Source organism: Arachis hypogaea, chromosome 20 (genome assembly GCF_003086295.3).
Source record: "Arachis hypogaea cultivar Tifrunner chromosome 20, arahy.Tifrunner.gnm2.J5K5, whole genome shotgun sequence".
NCBI lineage: Eukaryota > Viridiplantae > Streptophyta > Magnoliopsida > Fabales > Fabaceae > Arachis > Arachis hypogaea.
The window spans coordinates 44288379-44311143 of NC_092055.1; the positions used below are offsets into that span (position 1 = coordinate 44288379).

At 36.5% G+C, this 22765-nt stretch overlaps 1 non-coding gene across 1 annotated transcript; it reads left to right on the forward strand.

The window, feature by feature from the left end:
* The first annotated feature begins 22408 nt into the window (after positions 1–22408).
* LOC112786961 (small nucleolar RNA R71) lies at positions 22409–22512 on the forward strand. The gene has a single exon (XR_003194402.1). It is a non-coding gene; the product is annotated as a small nucleolar RNA R71 (small nucleolar RNA).
* The last annotated feature ends 253 nt before the right edge of the window (positions 22513–22765 follow it).

Below are 22765 nucleotides of genomic sequence, written 5' to 3' on the forward strand. Positions count from 1 at the left end.
AACTCAACTTCACATTCTTCCCTCACTTTTCCTTAAATATCTTATAGAAAAGAATTATAAAGTGCTTCAACTAAGTCTGCGTTCTCTAAAGCTCTTAAGATCACTCTATTTACTTTTCTCTAACATATAATAATATTAATAATATCCTTACTCGATAATATTCTTAATAAAATAATAATAATAATAATAATAATAATAATAATAATAATAATAATAATAATAATAAGATATTTTAAATAGTAAATAAATAATATATATCTTTTCTTAAAACTTAGTTTATAAAATCTTAGTTTTTAAACTCTTTTTAATTACTTTTTAAACCACGAACTTTTTAATATTCTATTTTTAACCTTAATATTTTATAAAATTATATTTGAACTCTCACTTATTTTCATATTTTTAAAAATAACCTGAACTTTTATAAAATACCCATTTTTACTCCCGTATTTTATTTGTTATCCAAAATATCCGAATACTTATATAATTACAAATTGTATCTCGGTTTTTATATATAAATACAACGTTACCCTTCAAAATTAAAGTTTAAATATTAATCTTTCTCTTATACAAAAATCGAAACCCTTATTCCTTTCCTTTCAAAATATTAATTCGTTTTTGAGTCTTACGGTTACCGATTTTTTTTAGCTTTTAATTTAATCTTTTAACCACCGAATCTCACCAATTTCCTCAAAATACCACTTTACAATAGTCTCAAAACCATTAAAATAACCACAGCTGAGCAGTTCCTCATAGCCAAACTAACAAATCGCAAGCAACAACAGTAATTCAACATAAACTCATTCAAATTCAAACAATAATCAATCAAATCAACATTCACTTATCAAATTTATATTTAATTATTATAAAGTTATCAAACCCTACTTCCGTACGAAATCAAAACGACGGAAGTTTCAGAAAAACTTTTTAACCGAACTGCTGAAGAAGAAAATGTCTGAAATCGTCTCTGTCTCCTAGAATTCAAATTGGTCGAACTCAAGGGGAAGAGGAGCTACATCATAGTCAAATTTTATAAAAAAAAATGACACTAACACGTAGAGGAGAAGAATACGAACACTTTTACTGAATTAGATTTCCGATTGGAGTTACGAATCGCAAAAAATCAAGACCAGAAACTCGAGGATTTTCACGGTTTTTTTCTTCTCTTTCGGTCACTCGTTTCTCTTTATTGTTCGATGGTGAAGGAATCCATAAATGAAGCATAGTGATGATTAATGAAAATAAAGACACATGCCACCTTGGCTTTATTTCTTTTTCTCCCTTTACGTTTTGTTAAATGCAACTAGATGATGATGATGATGATGATGATGATGATGATGATGATGATGATGATGATGATGATGATGATGATGATGATGATGATGATGATGATGATGATGATGATGATGATGATGATGATAAATTGACAACTAGTAATTTATAAGTAATTTTTTTTGTTTTAAATTATTTTAGGATTAAATATATATGAGTTATTTGTTGGAAGTTTATTGTAATTTAAACTTCTGTTGTGGCTTAATTGTAATTATCTATAAACTATTAATGATTTAATCTCATCCGTTAATTCTAATATTTAATGGACGTATTAGATTTAAAGATAATAACACATAAAAGGTGGTCCTCTCTCTGCCTCTATACATGACGTCTTTACCGTTTTCACTCACTGAAAATACTGAGAAACTGTCATCCTGATGAACGTCTGCAAGAATAGAAAGGGAAAGAAACCAGTCTTAAAGTTCAACTCTACCGTAACCAAAACTTACTATGGCAACCAATTCAGATATGAAAATCACAACTTTTAAGATCCTAGTTAATGCTTCCGCTAAAATAAGTTTACATGATATAAGTTTACATGTGGTATTAGAGCATGTGTTTTGAAAGTATATGATTTTCTCTGATCTAATTATGATGTTCACCATGTTTCTGATTAATTATTTATAATTAGATTTTAATTAAGTGAGTTTTAATTTCATGCCATCAAAAATACATATTTATGGTTGTATATATTCTATATGTTTTCTTTTGAATATTTTAATTTGATCATAAATTATACTCATGTATGAATTTAATTTTGAGTTTATGTTTAGTGTTGATGAGAATTACAAAATTATTTTGAGTACGTAATATACTTTAATTTTATGAAAAGTTTATAAATATTTTATTTATAGTATTAAATTTATTTCGACTATTTACTGCTTGTGTACACCAAAGTTACCAAGTTATAACGTAAAATGCCAGTATAGTTAATAATGTGTTAATTAATTTTAGAATTAGATTTACCCAAAGGAAATCTCTTCTATTATTAATAGACTTGAACGAGAAAATTTATTATTCCTGAGTCAGATATATGTATTGTCCAAAGATGGTATATGTATTTGGCAGAGAATTTTAATCTTCAAGTATGATAAGTATGACATTTATTTTGTATGTTAGTATATTATAGAATTTTACCCAAAGGTGAACTATAATATGCTTTGTTATGTTCTGTAATCTGAGTAGATGATAAAATTAAAATTAATATGAGCATTGTATGATTAAATGACAGGTATTTCAATTCATTCGTAAGCTTCGTCTGTTACCATGTTTAATGGTTTAAACTTTTTTGAATGGAGTGAACAAGTGAAGTTTCATTTAGGTCTTTTGGATCTTGACTTATCACTTTTGCAAGAGAAACCCATTGTCACTGATGATAATGATGAGGATGAAAAGTATGCACTTAAGACATGGAAACGTTCTAACAGATTAAGCCTTATGTTTATGCGAATGACTACGGCAAGTAATATTAAGACTACCTTCCACAAACAGAAAGTGCTAAAGAATATCTTGCGTTTGTGGAAGACCGCTTCCGTTCTACTGATAAGTCACTTGCTAGTACATTAATGTCACAGCTCACGACCATGAAGTTTGATGGGTCTAAGAGCATGCAAGAGCATACTATTGAGATGACTAATATTGCTGCAAAATTAAAGTCACTGGGTATGACAGTTGATGACTCCTTTATGATGCAGTTCATTTTGAACTCACTACCTTCTGACTACGGAGCTTTTCAAATTAATTATAATGTCATGAAGGAAAATTGGGACGTTAATGAATTGATTGGAAATCTCATACAGAAAGAAAATAGACTTAAAAATTGTGGTGGTCATTCTGTCAACTTGGTTCAAGGAGCTAGCAAATCAGAAAAGAAATTAAAGACAAAGCCCAAAAATTTTAAGAAGAAAGGACATGCCAATGCAAAACAGTGTCATTTCTGTAAGAAGGAAGGACATTTCCAAAAGGATTGTCCTAAACGTAAGGCATGGTTCGAAAAAAAGGTATATTTGAAACATATGTATGTACTTATGAATCAAATTTGATTGATATTCCTCATAATTCTTGGTGGCTTGATTCTGGTGCTACAATTCATGTATCTAATGTAATGCAGGGATTCCTTATGATCCAAACCACAAGCCAAAGTAAGATATTCCTCTACATGGAAAACCGTGTGAAAGCACCAATTGAAGGAATAGGAACTTATCGTTTGGTGTTGGATGCAAGCTTTCATTTAGATTTACCTAAGACTCTTTATGTACCTTCAATGTCTAGGAATTTAATTTCTGTTTTAAAGTTGGACAATTGTGATTTTTCTTTTAATGGTGGACATGATTGTTTTAATTTATTTAAAAATTCTAATATTGTTGGTTATGGTGTTTTAATTGATGGCTTATATAGATTAAAACTTCTTGATCAATTTTCTGAATCCTTGCTTATTGAGTACCAGAATGATGTAGTTAGGCCAAATACGCCTAAAGAAAATTCTGCATTTTTGTGGCATAAATGCTTGGGTCATATATCCAAGGAAAGAATAGAAAGATTAGTAAAGAATGAGATTTTATAAAATTTAAATTTATTGATCTTGGTTTATGTGTGGATTGTATTAAGGGAAAACAAACCAAACAAAACAAGAAAGGTGCCATAAGAAGTAGTCAGCTTCTTGAAATTATACACACCGATGTATGCGGACCTTTTGATGCTCCATCTATTGGTGAAAAAAATATTTCATCACTTTTATTGATAACTTTTCACGTTATGGATATGTCTATTTGCTTAAAGAAAAGTCTCAAACAGTTGATGCTATTGAGATTTATATTAAAGAAGTTGAAAGGCAATTTGACAAAAAGGTGAAAGTTGTTAGGTCAGATAGAGGTGGTGAATATTATGGAAAACATAATGAAACAGGACAATGTCCTAGTCCATTTGTAAAACTTCTAGAAAGACATGGCATATGTGCACAATACACAATGCCATACACACTGCAACAAAATGGTGTGGCAGAAAGGCGTAATCGAACGTTAATGGATATGGTTAGAAGTATGATGAGCAATTCTTCTTTACCCAAATTCTTGTGGATGTATGCATTAAAACTGCCATGTATTTGCTAAATAGAATTCCTAGTAAAGCTGTTCTAAAGACTCCTTTTGAGCTATGGACTAATAGGAAACCCAGTTTATGGCATTTATATGTTTGAGGTTGCCCAGTAGAAGCAAGAATATTTAATCCACAAGAAAAGAAATTAGATTCTCGAACAGTGAGTGACTATTTTATTGGCTATCTAGAGAAGTCTAAAGGGTATATTTTTTATTGTCCAAACCATAGTCCAAGAATTGTAGAAACTGGTAATGTAAAATTCTTTGAAAATGGTGAAGTTAGTGGGAGTGAAAATCATCAAAATGTAGAAATAAAGGAAATTAAAGTTAATGTTCCTATACATGTTAGTGTTCCTTTATCTACACCTACTCAAAGAGTTATTCCAACTATTGTTGAACACATTAATAGTGATGAACAAGATTTGAATGATAATGCTCCCAATGAAGAAACTAACTCACAAATATTAGAAAGAAATGAGTCTCAAGAAATACCATTGAGAAGATCTCAAAGGGAAAGAAAGTCAGCTATTCCAAGCTATTATGAGACTTATTTACAAGAAGAAGATATTGAAATATCTAAAGATCCAGTTTCATTTACACAAGCCATAAATAGTGATGATTCAGAAAAATAGATTGATGCCATGAAAGAAGAGTTAAAATCCATGGAAGATAACAAAGTTTGGGATATTTTTGCATTGCCAGAAGGTGCTAAATGTATTGGTTGTAAATGGGTGGGTCTTCAAAGTTAAGCGAGACTCAAAAGGCAATGTTGAACGATATAAAGCTAGACTTGTTTCTAAGGGATTTACTCAAAAGAATGGTGTTGATTATAAAGAAATATTTTCACCTGTTTCTAAGAAAGATTCATTGCATATCATTATGGCACTTGTGGCTCATTATGACTTAGAGTTACATCAAATGGATGTAAAAACTGCCTTTCTGAATGGTAATCTTGATGAAGAAGTTTATATGGATCAACCTGAAGGTTTTCCAACTGAAAGAAAAGGTCGTATGGTGTGTAAACTTAAGAAATCAATATATGGACTAAAACAAGCCTCACGACAATGGTATATTAAGTTTAATAATACCATTCTTTCTTTCGGTTTTGAAGAAAATATTATTGATGTATGCATGTACCGAAAGGTCAGTGGGAGTAAGTTTATCGTTCTAGTCTTATATGTTGATGATATTTTGCTTGCAACAAATAATTTGGGAATGTTGCGTGAGACTAAAGAATATCTTTCTAGAAACTTTGAAATGAAAGATACGAGAGAGGCATCCTATGTGATAGAAATTGAAATTTTTTGTGATAAATCACAAGGATTGTTACGATTGTCTCAGAAGGCCTATATAAATAAAGTTCTAGAGAGGTTCAACATGAAAAAGTGTTCCGCAGTAATTGCACCAATTCAAAAAGGGGACAAATTTAGTCTTATGCAATGCCCAAAAGTTGACATAGAATGGAAGCGAATGGATGGAATTTCATATAGTTCTATAGTGGAAAGTCTTATGTATGTGCAAACTTGCACAAGACCAGACATTAGCTTTGCAGTAGGAATTCTTGGAAGGTATCAAAGTAATCCTGTAATAGATTATTAGAAAGCTGCAAAGAAGGTTTTAAGATATCTTCAAGGTACAAAGAATTATATGCTCATGTACAAAAGGTCTAGCTAATTAGAAGTAATTAGTTACTCAGATTCAGATTTTGGTGGATGTGCTGACACAAGAAAGTCTACATTTGGCTACTTATTCTTATTTGGAAAAGCTGCCATATCATGAAAAAGTTCCAAGCAAAGCGTTGTGGCAACATCTACTATGGAGGCAGAATTTGTAGCATGTTTTGAAGCTACAAATCAAGTTTTATGGCTGCAAAATTTTATTTTAGGACTTGGCATTGTTGACTCAATTGTTAGGCCATTGAAAATTTATTGTGATAATTCTGCAGCAGTATTTTTCTCAAAAAATGATAGATATTCTAAAGGTGCCAAGCATATGAAAATAAAGTACTTTGGCGTTAAGGAGGAAGTTCGAAAACAAAGAGTGTCCATAGAACATGTTAGAACAGAACTTATGATTGCTGATCCATTGACTAAAGGATTGCAACCAAAGACATTTAAGGAACATGTACATAGAATGGGTCTTGGTTCTTCTGAATGATGTAACACCCTACCATACAGAGTCTTATGCTTAAGTCATAATTCAGAGATGGCAAGATATTACGACCTCTAAAACAAAAATTTAGTACGTATAGTAGTATGAATAATTGATTATAACTAGGAGCCTTTGTAGAAAAAGGGGTAAACAAAAACCGTAACTCGAACGCGCAACACTCCGATCGATAACGTAACGAGCAAAGGATAAGCTAACGCAAGATCATATATATAAAGAGTGTCAAAAACGGGAATATCAAGACTCAAAATCCGGCTGCGAAGATAACCGGTCCGAGCATAATAATATATACATATAATAAAATAAGGAAACCCCAAAGGAAACCCAAAGGGACACAAATACATACAACCTATTCTCCAAAATCCCCTCTAGAAGGAGTCATCACAGTTTGTATTATTTAATGGAGATAAAAGTATCTAAACAAGATATATAAACCAAAACAGAGTCCCAAGAACAAAGGATCTTCGCTAATCCAGAAGTCTCCAGCATGCCTCAACGAGAAGCCTCGCGTCCTGCATCTGAAAACCACAAAATCCGCATGGGTGAGAACCAGAGGTCCCCAGCACGGTAACAGCTTCCACATATATAATACATAATAATAGAGGAAAGCCAAAGGCAATCCTAGAACTTCCTCCAGATAATATCAAAGCTTATAAACAAGCTAAACCATATAAGGGTATCTGACTAAAGATTCTTCAGTCTAACTAATACTTCCCTTTCCAATTCCTTCAAACCTCCCAACCACCAGCAGGAGTATATTATAGCAAACACAGTTATATCAGACAAAGAATATACAAATAGGAGCAGTTAAGACATTTAGACAATTAGCAAGTAATATGCAGTCAAATAGGCAATCTCAAACAATTCACATAGTATGCATATGATGAATGCCTGTCCCTAGTGGCTGATGATATCATCTGTCGGTTATAGAGCCAACCCGACAAGTCCTGGTAGCTAACCATTGGACTGTCCCTCTGTCGCGCATCCCCAACTCGAGTTATACTCGTTATAAACTTGATCATAAACATGATCCATATCCATCACCCTCACTGGTGAATATTTCGGGGGCGAGCTCATCCGGGTCTTTCACAGTGCCCGGCCACACTTACGACATAGGGTCAACAGAGTCTCGAGCCTCCACCTGGAGCACGTGGTGGCTAGCCACTGCTTCCTCCCAGGGATCTCGTGCCTCTGATAGTGGAAGTGCAAATCTCAATTATCAATAATTCAGCATAAGCATGCATGAATTCTCATCCATGGATCAACATCCATATCAGCCATCCGGCTCACGGTTCAGTCCAGAACCAGCCAATATTCATATTATACACAGCCTTTCCGGCTCACGGTTAAATCCATAACCAGCCGTTTCATTAGCAATTATAGCCTTTCGGCCCATGGCTTAACAAGCACTTCCACCACCATTCTCCGCATCTCACATAATCATCTTGATCCTCATTGATCATTCATTTTTCCCTTGCTTCACTCGCAAGTTACCACATTCACTAGCCCTTTTCCTCATGCTAGGCATATCATAATGATTTAAGACATAAGTAGTGAGATCGGAGGCTTAGAAGTATGAAGTTTGGCTTTTAAAACTCAAAAATCAACTTTGGGATGAAAACAGGGCCACGCGTACGCGCACTCCACGCGCACGCCAAGTGCGCCTACGCGCGAGGGGTCATTCTGCTAAAAATTTTCTAAGTTAAAAGCTGCAGAATTCACAGATTCAACCCCCAATCTTCCGACGGTCATAACTCTCTCATTTTAAATCATTTTTCACCCGTTCTTCGAACGGCATGGACATCCCGGATCCAATTTCATTTCTAAACAGATTTGGCACAAATCAAAGATTCGTAGTCCAAGTTATGTCCCGTCAAAGTATGCCTAAAAACCATATTTTCATTCAAAACCACAAAGTGCCATTTTCAAAACAAGCCACTTTCAACTCTTTTCAAAATCAATTAAAACATGCCAATTTCATCCCTTTTCTTTGAAATCAATCAAAGTGTACCAAATTCAACAACAAGCCATCCTCAACTCACGCATTGACATTTTACCAAAATTCTCAAAACTACCTCCAACCATTTTAACACTTCTCAATCAAAAGGCCAAAGGATAAACACAATATTATGTCATACATCCTTCTCATCCCAATTTCTAACAATATCAATTTTTAATCAACCATCATTATACATAATCATCATACTCACCAACAATATGGCACCACCCATCAATTCAACCTCAATCATTCATCAAGCATATATCACAACATGCATTTTCTCACATATCACACAATCAAGGCATCAATATTCATAATCACACATATGATCACATCATATATCTCAACCATTCCACAACATCATCAATTCAATGCCTATCTTAGGGCCTCTAGCCTAAGTATTTCCTACCATATTACATATTAGATACGGGAAACCGAAACCATACCTTAGCCGATTTTCCCAAGCTCCCCCGGAGCACTTCCAAACCACTTATCCACAAGCTCTCAAGGCCTCAACACCTCCAAGAACAGATTTTTCACCACCAAACCCTTTCCAAGCTTTTCAAAGTCACCAATCAAGCTCCAATATTCACATATACACAACCTAAGCCACAACCATCATACCCATACACAACATCTCAAAACCCAAACATCATAGAACAACAAAATCACACTAGGGTTGAGAGTCTTACCACACCCAAGGTCCAAGGAGACAACATTAACCTTCTCCTTCAAGAGAGTTGGGTCCTATAACATCAAAGAACCCAAAATCTCAACATTTTACCCATGAAACTCGAAAATAAGGGCTGGAATTTCGAACAGAAACACGTGGCTTACCTCAAGATTAGTTGTATGAGTTTTGTAGAGCTCTCCGCGGTGAACGCGTGGCCGCAAACGGAGCGGCAATCGGAGCTCTAGATCAAAAGTTATGGTGGTTTGAAGATCAAGTGAGAGAAGGAAGTTGAGAGAGTGTTCTTCCCCCTTCCATCTCAATTTTCAGCGTGTTTTGGTGTTGTGTGAGGAGAGAGAGTGCTGAAAACTAGGGTTTTGGTTTAGTTATGTTGGGCCAAGGGCCCACTTTGGGTCCGGTTGGACCGGTTTGGTCCATTCGGTCCAATCTTGGTCCGATTTCCATAAAATTGGTACCGAAATTCTCGTCTCAATTTCCTCTATCATATTAAGCCATAAAAATATCATTTTTGGCTTTCTAGAATAAATTCTCATATATGGGTTAATTAGCCGTTAATTAACCGGGTCTTACAAATGATGCTAACACTCTGAGCTCAATATGTTTATTTATGTGTTTTCTGAACATTGATAGTTTGTTGTTTCTAATTAAAGTAATATTATTTTATGAGTTATAACATAATGATCTAGAAACTTTATGGGACCGATATAAAATTGTGTTATTTATATAGCTTGTATAGTAAGATGCTAGTGGTTGTAGTATATGGAAGGAAATGTGTTTCATATTAAATGCATGACTGCCATAACTCACACAAAGTATTTTACCATATTAAAGCAATTATGTAATGTGTGAAAATATGATTACACTTAGGGTAAGTGGGAGAATGTTGGAAGTTTATTGTAATTTAAACTTTTGTTGTTGCCTAATTGTAATTATCTATAAACTATTAATGATTTAATCTCATCCGTTAATTCTAATGTTTGATGGATGCATTAGATTTAAAGATAATAACACATAAAAGGTGGTCCTCTCTCTGCCTCTATACACGACGTCTTTACAGTTTCCACTCCCTGAAAATACTGAGAAACTGCCATCCTGATGAACGTCTGCAAGAAAAGAAAGGGAGAAAAACCAGTCTTAAAGTTCAACTCTACCGTAACCAAAACTTACTATGGCAACCAATCCAGGTATGAAAATCACAACTTTTAAGATCCTAGTTAATGCTTCCGCTAAAATAAGTTTACATGATATAAGTTTACATTATTAGTATAAATGACATTAGTAACTTAAGGATGAAAGATATACGATGAAACATTAGTAAAGTTAAGCTCACCGAAGAGTACCGATATTTGCTCATATCAGCAAATATCGAACTCAATAATAATATTATTAACTAAAAGCTATTTTTAAATTAAAAATATCAATTACTCAAGTTAAAATATACATATAATTTTTATTACTTAGAAATTACTAGAATTATAGTTTTAATTAAGTAAAATATTTCATCATAAAAAAAATATATATAAGAATATGAATTTGATTAAATTTAAATAGCTACAAAATTAATTTAATTACTGATGATAAATTAATTTCTAAAAATAAAGGACTCCAATTTATAAAAATAAATTTTAACTTATTTATATTTATATTTTTAAAATTGTGGGTCGTTACATTCTACCCACCTTACAAAAAATTTCGCCTTCAAAAATTGATACAATAAAATAAGTTCGAACTTTAGAAAAAGAAACTAGATTCATGAAAAAAAATACAAGCAACATTGATGAGCGGATAATTTATACCCTTTTTGACATTGTTTTTACATAGTTTTTAGTATGTTTTAGTCACTTTTTATTATATTTTTATTAGTTTTTATTCAAAAATCATATTTCTGGACTTTACTATGAGTTTGTGTGTTTTTCTGTAATTTCAGGTAAATTCTAGCTGAAATTGAGGGACCTGAGCAAAAATCTGATTCAGAGGCTGAAAAAGGACTGCAGAAGCTCAATTGGCACAGAAGCTCGAAATGAATTTTCTGGAGCTACAGAAGCTCAATTGGCACGTTCTCAATTGCGTTGGAAAGTAGACATCCTGGGCTTTCCAGAAATATATAATAGTCCATACTTGGCCCGAGATTTGGTAGCACAAACTGGCACAAAAGCTGGAGTTCAATGCTAGGAATAGCCTATGCACGTGAAAGCTTCAGTGCTCAGTCCAAACACACAACAAGTGGGCCCCAGAAGTGGATTTCTGCACTATCTATCTTAGCTTACTCATTTTCTTTAAACCTAGGTTACTAGTTGAGTAAAAAAACTACTTTTAGAGATTTATTTTGTACCTCATGACATTTTTTACATCTGAATTTTGTATCTTCTATGGCATGAGTCTCTAAACTCCATAGTTGGGGGTGAGGAGCTCTGCTGTGTCTCGATGGATTAATGCAATTACTACTGTTTTCCATTCAATCACGCTTGTTTCTATTTTAAGATATTCACTCGCACTTCAACATGATGAATGTGATGATCCGTGACACTCATCACCATTCTCAACCTATAAACGCGTGCTTGACAACCACTTCCGTTCTACCTTAGATTGAGTGTGTATCTCTTTGGTTTCTAGTTCACGAGTTTGTTTGCCTCTCCTGACAACAGAGCATTCAAATCTGTGAGATCAGAGTCTTCGTGGTATAAGCTAGAATCAATTGGCAGCATTCCTGAGATCTGGAAAGTCTAAACCTTGTCTGTGGTATTCCAAGTAGGATCCGGGAAGGGATGACTGTGACGAGCTTCAAACTCACAAATGTTGGGTGCAGTGACAGTGTGCAAAAGGATCAATGGATCTTATTCCAACACTAGTGAGAACCGACAGATGATTAGCCCTACGAATCCCATAGCTGGACCATTTTCACTGAGAGGACGGATGGTAGGCATTGACAACGGTGATCCACCAACATATAGCTTGCCATGGAAGGAGCCTTGCGTGCGTGAAGAAGAAGACAGTAGAAAAGCAGAGATTCAGAAGACAGAGCATCTCTAAAACCTCAACCTGTTCTCCATTACTGCATAACAAGTATTATTTAATCCATGTTCTATTACTCATTCCAATTAAAATTGAGAATTATTATTGATATCCTGACTAAGAGTTACAAGATAACCATAGCTTGCTTCAAGACGACAATCTCCGTGGGATCGACCCTTACTCACGTAAGGTATTACTTGGACGACCCAGTGCACTTGCTGGTTAGTTGTGCGAAATTGCAAAAGTGTGATTGTGATTTCGTGCACCAAGTTTTTGGCGCCGTTGCCGGGGATTGTTCGAGTTTGGACAACTGACAGTTTATTTTGTTGGTTAGATTAGGAAAATTTTTATTTTTGGTTTAGAGTCTTCTATTATTGCTTTTGGTTAAAAATTTTAAAATCCTTATTTTATTTTATTTTTCTAAATTATTTTCGAAAATTTTCAAAACTAATAACTTCATAATTTAGTCTTCTGTTTAAGTTTAGTTTCATATTTTAAGTTTGGTGTCAATTGCATAAGTTTATTTTTCTTTCATTTTTTTGAATTATTAGTGCTCAGAGTATAAAAAATTTTAAGTTTGGTATCCTTTGTGTTTCGATTTTTTTAAAAAAAAAATTTTCAAAAGTTGCTCTGAGTGTTCATCTTAATATTCAAAGTTTTCCTGTTTGTTTTCTTTGTTTTGATCTAAAAATTCTAAGTTTGGTGTCATTTTATTGTTTTTCTCTTTCCTTATTAAAGTCAAAATTCCTTTCAAAAATCATATCCAAAGTTTTTCAAATCTTCTTAATTAAGTAATTATTCTAGTTTTCGAATTTATTTTTTCTTTTTCTTTTAGTTTTCGAAATTTATATTTTAATTTCTAATTATTTTATTTTATCTTATTTCTTTTTTATTTTATTTATTTGGTTTGTTTATAATTAAATAAAATAAAAATAAAAATATATTTTATTTGCAATTCACATCAATTCCATTTTCTCCATCATGGACCTAAGTGGAAATGAACAGTCCAGAAGGACTCTGGGGTCATATACTAACCTCATCACGGCTGCATATGGGAGTAGCATCTGTGTACCTCCCATCAAAGCAAGCAATTTTGAGCTAAATCCTCAGCTCATTATCATGGTGCAGCAAAATTGCCAGTATTTCGGTCTTCCACAGGAAGAACCTACTGAATTTTTGACACAGTTCTTACAAATTGCTGACACAGTACGTGATAAAGAAGTGGATCAGGATGTCTACAGATTATTACTGTTTCCATTTGCTGTAAAAGATCAAGCTAAGAGGTGGTTAAATAACCAACCCACAGCAAGCATAAGAACATAGAAATAGTTATCAGACAAATTTCTGAATCAATATTACCCTCCAAAAAGGATGACACAGCTAAGGCTGGACATCCAAGGCTTTAGACAAGAGGATAATGAATCTCTTTACAATGCCTGGGAGAGATACAGAGGGATGCTAAGGAAATGCCCCTCTGAAATATTTTCAGAGTGGGTGCAGTTAGACATCTTTTACTATGGGCTTACAGAAAAAGCTCAAATATCTCTAGATCACTCAACTGGTGGATCTATACATATGAGAAAGACAATTGAAGAGGCTCAAGAGCTCATTGATACAGTTGCTAGAAATCAGCATCTGTACTTGAGTAATGAGTCCTCCCTGAAAGAAGAGGCTAAAGCAATATCCACTGGACTTTGTCCTCAGGAACAAGTTGCTGAACTCAATCAGCAGTTGCTTATTATAACAAAACAATTCGCAGAATTCAAAGAGAGGCTCCAAGACACTAAAATTGCTAATCAAAATATGAAAGCACAATTGGATCAGACAAGACAGCAGCTATCTAAATAGATAACAGAAGAATGCTAAGCTGTTCAATTAAGGAGTGGGAAGACATTGAATGTCTCAACTCAAAGCAGCAGAAAGCCAAGAAAGGAACAACTGACAGAGGATGACTAACCCACTGCCCAAAATCCCTCTGAGGACAGTAAGAGCCCAGAGAGGAATGATTCTGGCGTACAAACGCTGGAAAAGGGTAAGAAAGTGGCGTTAAATGCCCAATCCATGTCCAGTTCTGGCGTTCAAACGCCAGAAAAGGGTAGGAATCTGGCATTAAACGCCCATCCATCTCCCTATCCTGGCGTTCAAATGCCAATGAGGGATCAGACACCTGCAAGTGCTGATAATAACTCCCTCAAGAAGGCTTCTCAACCTTCCTCTGTAGGAAACAAACCTGCAGTAACTAATGTTGAAGAATATAAAGCCAAAATATCTTATCCTCAGAAACTCTGCCAAGCAGAACAGGATAAACAATTTGCCTGCTTTACAGACTATCTTAGGACTCTAAAAATAAAGATCCTGTTTGCAGAAGCACTCGAGCAAATACCCTCTTATGATAAGTTCATGAAAGAGATCTTAAGTCATAAGAAGGATTGGAGAGAAACTGAAAAAGTTTTTCTCACTGAAGAATGTAGTGCAGTCATTCTGAAAACCTTACCAGAGAAGCTTAAAGATCCCGAAAGCTTTATGACACCATGCACATTAGAGGGTACTTGTACCAAGACAGCTCTATGTGATCTTGGGGCAAGTATCAACCTAATACCTGCATCCACTATCAGAAAGCTTGGCCTAACTGAAGAAGTCAAACCAACCCGAATATGCGTCCAATTTGCTGATGGCTCCATTAAATACCCATCAGGCATAATTGAGGACATGATTGTCAAGGTTAGGCCATTTGTCTTCCCCACTGACTTTGTAGTGCTGGAAATGAAGGAGCACAAGAGTGCAACTCTCTTTCTAGGAAGATCCTTCATAGCAACTGAACAAACTCTCATTGATGTCCAAAAAGGGGAGGTGACCCTGAGAGTCAATGAGGATGAGTTCAAGTTAAATGCTGTCAAAGCTATGCAGCATTCAGACACAGCAAATGACTGCATGAGCGTTGACATTATTGACTCTTTGGTGGAAGAGATCAATATGACTGAAAGTCTCAAATCAGAGCTAGAGGACATCTTTAAAGATGTTCAGCTTGATCTGGAGGAACCAGAGAAAATGGAAGAACCTCTAAAAACTCCTCAGGAAGAGGAGAGGCCTCCTAAACCCGAGCTCAGACCACTACCACCATCCTTGAAATATGCGTTTCTATGAGAAGATGACACTTTCCCTGTGATCATAAGCTCTGCCTTAAAGCCACAGGAAGGGAAAGCACTACTTCAGGTGCTAAGGACACACAAGACAGCTCTTGGGTGGTCCATAAGTGACCTTAAGGGCATTAGCCCTGCCATATGCATGCACAAGATCCTATTGGAGGATGATGCTAAGCCAGTGGTTCAACCACAGAGGCGGTTAAATCCGGCCATGAAGGAAGTGGTGCAGAAAGAGGTTACTAAATTACTAGAGGTTGGGATTATTTATCCTATTTCTGATAGCCCCTGGGTGAGCCCTGTCCAAGTCATCCCAAAGAAGAGAGGTATGACAGTGATTTATAATTAAAAAAATAAACTGGTTCCTACAAGAACAGTTACATGGTGGCATATGTGTATTGACTACAGAAGGCTCAATACAGCCACTAGAAAGGATCATTTTCCTTTACCATTTATAGACTAGATGCTAGAAAGACTAGCAGGTCATGACTATTACTACTTATTGGATGGCTATTCAGGTTATAATCAAATTGCAGTAGATCCTCAAGATCAAGAGAAAACAACATTCACATGTCCATTTGGAGTATTTGCCTACAGAAGGATGCCATTTGGTCTGTGCAATGCACCTGCAACCTTTCAGAGGTGCACGCACTCTATCTTCTCTGATATGGTAGAAAAATTTCTGGAAGTCTTCATGGATGACTTCTCAGTATTTAGAGACTCATTTAGCTTCTGTCTTGACCATTTAGCACTTGTTCTGAAAAGGTGCCAAGAGACTAACTGGTGCGCAGAAATCGTGACGGTTCATTCCTTGGTAACGGCGCTAAAAACTTAATACGCACATTCATAATCTTAGTTCTTTGTCACAACTTCGCACAACTAACCAGCAAGTGCACTGGGTCATCCAAGTAATAAACCTTACGTGAGTAAGGGTCGATCCCACGGAGATTGTCGGCTTGAAGCAAGCTATGGTCATCTTGCAAATCTCAGTCAGGCAGATTCATATGGTAATGGATATTTGATAATTAAAATATAATTAAAATATAACTAAAATGTAAATTAAAGATAGAGATACTTATGTAATTCATTGGTGAGAGTTTCAGATAAGCGTATGAAGATGCTTGTTCCTCCTGAACCTCTGCTTTCCTATTGTCTTCATCCAATCATTCATACTCCTTTCTATGGCAAGCTGTATGTTAGGCGTCACCGTTGTCAATGGATACATCCTGACCTCTCAGTGAAAATGGTCCAATACGCTGTCACTACATGGCTAATCATCCGTCGGTTCTCGATCATACTGGAATAGGATCCATTGATCCTTTTGCGTCTATCACTACGCCCAGCACTCGCGAGTTTGAAGCTCATCGTAGCCATCCCTTCCCAGATCCTACTCGGAATACCACATACAAAGTTTAGACTTTCCGGATCTCAAGAATGGCCGTCCATGGATTCTAACTTATACCACGAAGACTCTGATTAAGGAATCCCAGAGATATTCATTCAATCTAAGGTAGAACGGAAGTGGTTGTCAGGCACGCGTTCATAGGTTGGGAATGATGATGACTGTCACGATCATCACATTCATATTAAAGTGCGAATGAATATCTTAGAATCGGAATAAGCTTGCATTGAATAGAAAACAGTAGTACTTTGTATTAATTCATGAGGAACAGCAGAGCTCCACACCTTAATCTATGGTGTGTAGAAACTCTACCGTTGAAAATACATAAGAACAAGGTCCAAGCATGGCCGAGTGGCCAGCCCCCATAAAGGTCTAAGATAGCATAAAACTGATCAAAGATGTCTAATATAATAGTAAAAGGTCCTATTTATATCAGACTAATTACTAGGGTTTACAAAAATGAGTAAATGATGCAGAAATCCACTTCTGGGGCCCACTTGGTGTGTGCTTGGGTTGAGCATTGAGCTTTACACATGTAGAGGCTTCTCTTGGAGTTGAACGCCAGTTTGTAACCTGTTTCTGGCGTTTAACTCCACTTTGCAACCTGTTTCTAGCGTTTAGCTCCAGAATGCAACATGGAACTAGCGATGAACGCCAGTTTGCATCGTCTAAACTCGGGCAAAGTATAGAATATTATATATTTCTGGAAAGCCCTAGATGTCTAATTTCCAACGCAATTGAGAGCATGCCATTTGAAGTTCTGTAGCTCCAAAAAATCCACTTTGAGTGCAGGGAGGTCAGAATCCAGCAGCAGCTGCAGTCCTTCTTCAGCCTCTGAATCTGATTTTTGCTCAAGTCCCTCAATTTCAGCCAGAAAATACCTGAAATCACAGAAAAACACACAAACTCAAAGTAAAGTCCAGAAATGTGAATTTTTATTAAAAACTAATAAAAATATACTAAAAACTAACTAAATCATACTAAAAACTATGTAAAAATAATGCCAAAAAGCGTATAAATTATCCGCTTATCACAACACCAAACTTAAATTGTTGCTTGTCCCCAAGCAACTGAAAATCAAATAGGATAAAAAGAAAAGAATATACTATGAATTCCAAAATATCAATGAAACTTAGCTCCAATCAGATGAGCGGGACTAGTAGCTTTTTGCCTCTTGAATAGTTTTGGCATCTCACTTTATCCATTGAAGTTCAGAATGATTGGCATCTATAGGAACTTAGAATTCAGATAGTGTTATTGATTCTCTTAGTTCAGTATGTTGATTCTTGAACACAGCTACTTTATGAGTCTTGGCCGTGGCCCTAAGCACTTTGTTTTCCAGTATTACCACCGGATACATAAATGCCACAGACACATAACTGGGTGAACCTTTTCAGATTGTGACTCAGCTTTGCTAGAGTCCCCAATTAGAGGTGTCCAGGGTTCTTAAGCACACTCTTCTTTTTGCTTTGGACCTCGACTTTAACCGCTCAGTCTCAAGTTTTCACTTGACACTTTCACGCCACAAGCACATGGTTAGGGACAGCTTGGTTTAGCCGCTTAGGCCAGTATTTTATTCCTTTAGGCCCTCCTATCCACTGATGCTCAAAGCCTTGGATCCTTTTTACCCTTGCCTTTTGGTTTTAAGGGCTATTGGCTTTTTCTGCTTGCTTTTTCTTTTTCTTTTTCTTTTTTTTTGCCATTTTCTTTTCTTTCATTTTTTTTCTGCAAGCTTTTGTATTCACTACTTTTTCTTGCTTCAAGAATCATTTTTTTGATTTTTCAGATTATCAAATAACATGTCTCCTTTTTCATCATTCTTTCAAGAGCCAACATATTTAACATTCATAAACAACAATTTCAAAAGACATATGCACTGTTCAAGCATTCATTCAGAAAACAAAAAGTATTGTCACCACATCAAAATAATTAAATTAGTTTCAAGGATGAATTCGAAACCCTGTACTTCTTGTTCTTTTGTAATTAAAGCATTTTTCATTTAAGAAAGGTGATGGATTCATAGGACATTCATAGCTTTAAGACATAGACACTTAAACACTAGTGATCATGTAATAAGACACAAACATAAATAAACATAAAGCATAATAAACGAAAAACAGTAAAATAAATAGACAAGGAGATTAAGGAATGAGTCCACCTTAGTAAGGGTGGCGTCTTCCTCTTCTTGAAGCACTAATGGTGCTTTTGAGCTCCTCTATGTCTCTTCCTTACCTTTGTTGCTCCTCCCTCATAGCTCTTTGATCTTCTCTAATCTCATGAAGGATGATGGAGTGCTCTTGATGCTCCACCCTTAGTTGTCCCATGTTGGAACTTAATTCTCCTAGGGAGATGTTGATTTGCTCCCAATAGTTTTGTGGAGGAAGGTGCATCCCTTGAGGCATCTCAGGGATTTCATTGTGGGGGATTTCCTCATGCTCTTGTTGAGGTCCATGATCTCTTATTTGCTCCATCCTTTTCTTAGTGATGGGCTTGTCCTCTTGAGTCAATTTTCCATTGAGCTCCTTCCTCACATATGTCTATGAGGACTTGGTCCAACCTTTGATCAAAGTTGACCCTTCTTGTGTAGGGGCGTGCATTCTCTTCCATCATTGGCAAGTTGAACGCTAGCCTTACATTTTCCGGACTGAAGTCTAAGTATTTTCCCCAAACCATGGTGAGCCAATGCTTTGGATTCAGGTTCACACTTTGATCATGGTTCCTAGTGATCCATGCGTTTGCATAGAACTCTTGGACCATTAAGATCTCGACTTGTTGAATGGGGTTGGTGAGAACTTCCCAACCTCTTCTTTAGATCTCATGTCAGATCTCCGGATACTCATTCTTTTTGAGCTTGAAAGGAACCTCAAAGATCACTTTCTTCTTAGCCACAACTTCATAGAAGTGGTCTTGATAGACCTTTGAGATGAATCTCTCCATCTCCCATGACTCAGAGGTGGAAGCAATTGCCATCTCTTTCCTCTTTCTAGAGGTTTCTCTGGCCTTAGGTGCCATAAATGGTTATGGAAAAACAAAAAAGCTATGCTTTTACCATACCAAACTTAAAATGTTTGCTCGTCCCCGAGCAAAAGAAGAAAGAAAGAAGGAGAAGAAGAAAAAAAATGGAGGAGATGGAGGGAGAATGTGTATTCGGCCAAGGGTAAGAAGAGAGGGTTGTGTTGTGTGAAAATGAAGAAGGAAAGAGGGTTTTATATAGGGGTGGGATGGGATTTAGGGTTCGGCCATTAGGGTTGGGGTTGGGAGGGAAAAGAGTTTGAATTTCGGAGGTAGGTGGGGTTTATGGGGAAGAGAGGATGGATGTGAGTGGTGAAGAGGTGATGGGAAAGAGTGATTGAGGTGATTGGTGAAGGGTATTTGGGGAAGAGAGTTATGAAAAGGTGTGAAGAGGAGAGAAGAAGATGTGGGGATCCTGTGGGGTCAAGGACTTAACATCCCTGCTCCAATTAGGCGTGTAAAACGCCCTTGCTGTGTAATCCTGGCGTTTAACGCCAGATTGCTGCTTGTTTCTGGCGTTAAACGCCCAAATGTAGCCTGTTTCTGGCGTTTAACGCCAGGCAGATGCTTGTTTCTGGCGTTAAACGCCAGCTTGGTGCCTGTTTTTGGTGTTAAACGCCAGACAGATGCTTGTTTCTGGCGTTTAAATGCCAGACTGCTCTCCTCCAGGGTGTGCTATTTTCAATGCTGTTTTTCATTCTATTTTTGATTTTTCAGTAGTTTTTGTGACTCCACATGATCATCAACCTACTAAAACACGAAATAACAAAAGGAAAATAAAATAGATATAATTAAATAACATTGGGTTGCCTCCCAATAAGCGCTTCTTTAACGTCAATAGCTTGACAGTGAGCTCTCATGGAGCCTCACAGATGTTCAGAGCATTGTTGGGACCTCCCAACACCAAACTTAGAGTTTGACTGTGGGGGTTCAACACCAAACTTAGAGTTTGGTTATGACCTCCCAACACCAAACTTAAAGTTTGATTGTGGGGGCTTTGGTTGACTCTGCAGTGAGAGAAGCTTTTCATGCTTCCTCTCCATGGTTACAGAAGGAGATCCTTGAGTCTTAAACACAAGGTTGTCCTCATTCAGTTGAAGGACCAATTCTCCTCTGTCCACATCAATCACAGCTCTTGCTGTGGCTAGGAAAGGTCTTCCAAGGATGATGGATTCATCCTCTTCCTTCCCAGTGTCTAGGATTATGAAATCAGCAGGGATGTAAAGGCCTTCTACCTTTACTAACACGTCCTCTACTTGTCCATAAGCCTGTTTTCTTGAGTTGTCTACCATTTCTAATGAGATTCTGGCAGCTTGCACCTCAAAGATCCCAAGTTTCTCTATTACAGAGAGTGGCATTAAGTTTATTCTTGGCCCCAGGTCACACAGAGCCTTCTCAAAGGTCATGGTGCCTATGATACATGGTATTAAAAATTTGCCAAGATCCTGTTTCTTTTGAGGTAATTTCTGCCTATCCAATGCATTCAGTTCATTGGTGAGCAAGGGAGGTTCATCTTCCCAAGTCTTATTAACAAATAATTTGGCATTCAACTTCATGATTGCACCAAGGTACTTAGCAACTTACTCTTCAGTAATTTCTTCATCCTCTTCAGAGGACGAATACTCATCAGAGCTCATGAAGGGCAGAAGGAGGTTCAATGGAATCTCTATGGTCTCTAATTGAGCCTCAGATTCCTTTGGTTCCTCGAAGGGAAACTCCTTATTGGTCACTGGACGTCCCAGGAGGTCTTCCTCACTAGGATTCACATCCTCCTCCTCCCTTGTAGGTTCGGCCATGATGGTTAAATCAATGGCCTTGCACTCTCTCTTTGGATTTTTGTCTGTATTACTTGGGAGAGTACTAGGAGGAGTTTCAGTGACTCTTTTACTCAGCTGGCCCACTTGTGCCTCCAAATTTCTAATGGAGGACCTTGTTTCATTCATGAAACTTACAGTGGCCTTAGATAGATCAGAGACTATATTTGCTAAGCTAGATGGATTCTGCTTAGAATTCTCTGTCTGTTGCTGAGTGGATGATGGGAAAGGCTTGCTATTGCTAAACCTGTTTCTTCCACCATTATTAAAGCCTTGTTGAGGCTTTTGTTGATCATTCCATGAGAAATTTGGATGATTTCTCCATGAGGGATTATAGGTGTTTCCATAGGGTTCACCCATGTAATTCACCTCTGCTATTGCAGGGTTCTCATGATCATAAGCTTTTTCTTCAGAAGAGGCCTCTTTGGTACTGTTGGATGATTCCTTCAATCCATTCAGACTCTGAGAGATCATATTGACTTGCTGAGTCAATATTTTATTCTGAGCCAATATGGCATTCAGAGTATCAACCTCAAGAACTGCCTTCCTTTGAGGCGTCCCATTATTCACAGGATTCCTTTCAGAAGTGTACATGAACTGGTTATTTGCAACCATGTCAATGAGTTCTTGAGCTTCTGCAGGCATTTTCTTTAGGTGAATGGATCCACCTGCAGAATGGTCCAATGACATCTTTGATAATTCAGACAGACCATCATAGAATATATCCAGGATGGTCCATTCTGAAAGCATGTCAGAATGACACTTTTTGGTCAGTTCCTTGTATCTCTCCCAAGCTTCATAGAGGGATTCACCTTCCTTCTGTCTGAAGGTTTGAACATTCACTCTAAGCTTTTGAGGAGGAAAGAACTTGGCTAAGAAAGCCGTGACCAGCTTATCCCAAGAGTTCAGGCTATCCTTAGGTTGAGAGTCCAACCATATTCTAGCTCTGTCTCTTACAGCAAACAAGAAAAGCATAAGCCTGTAGACCTCGGGCTCAACCCCATTGGTCTTAACAGTATCACAGATCTACAAGAATTCAGTTAAGAACTAAAAAGGATCTTCTGATGGAAGTCCATAAAACTTGCAGTTCTGTTGCATCAGAAAA